Here is an 816-nt window from a genome sequence, read left to right as displayed (position 1 = left end):
ATGCCACACCTGTGACCCAGCTGCCCTCCCACAGCCAAGTCATGGGGTCCCGCAGGGGCGAGCAGTGCCCGGGGCATTGCTTAAGCTGTGGCACCACAGTGAGGGGGAGCAGTGTGATTTGAGGACTCCACATCCCACTGCTTTGCTCTGAGCAGCTCTTGCACCTACAGACCCTGGCTGGGCTGAGTGTCCCCATGTGCCAGGGACAGTGGGGCCAGTGCAGAGCTGCTGCGTGGCAGTCATCACCCTGGTGCCACCATCCCCTCATCTGGGGCACTGTCCAGGCGGGAAACGTGGAAGGCAACCTAGGAAGGAAGCAGGCCCTGCAAGCTGCTTGTGGGACATGCCAAGGAGAGGTGGCCCAGCAAAGGACCAACCTGGGGACAGGGAGTTGGACTGGGGGAGCACAGAGCCTGTTCTGGGAACTGTCCTGGGGGAGTGCAGGGTCCATTCTGAGGGACTGAATTGGAGGAGCACGGGGCTATGTTGGGGAGGCTGTACTGGTGGAGCACAGGGGCCATACTGCCGTGCCCAGGGACGGGGCGTGGGCAGCACTGGCCACGGAGGTGACTCCACTTGTGCTGGGCAAGGAGAATTGGCGGCCGTGGGCCCAGCTCCTCCCCAGCTCCGGCAGGAGCTGATTGGCGCGGGGCATGGCTGCCTGCCCCGGGCTCCCTGCATTTGAGCCGCTTCCAGAAGCTGACAAACCAGACTGGTTGCAGCTAGGCTCGGCCCCAGCCCTGCCTGGCCACAGCAGGAGGCAGCTGCCTGTGCGGGTGCCCAGCACGCCTTCTGGCACAGCGGGCAGCGCCCGGC

This window comes from Cinclus cinclus, chromosome 19 (genome assembly GCF_963662255.1).
Source record: "Cinclus cinclus chromosome 19, bCinCin1.1, whole genome shotgun sequence".
NCBI lineage: Eukaryota > Metazoa > Chordata > Aves > Passeriformes > Cinclidae > Cinclus > Cinclus cinclus.
The sequence above is the reverse complement of the archived record's forward strand: the minus strand, read 5'-3'. Positions refer to the sequence as shown.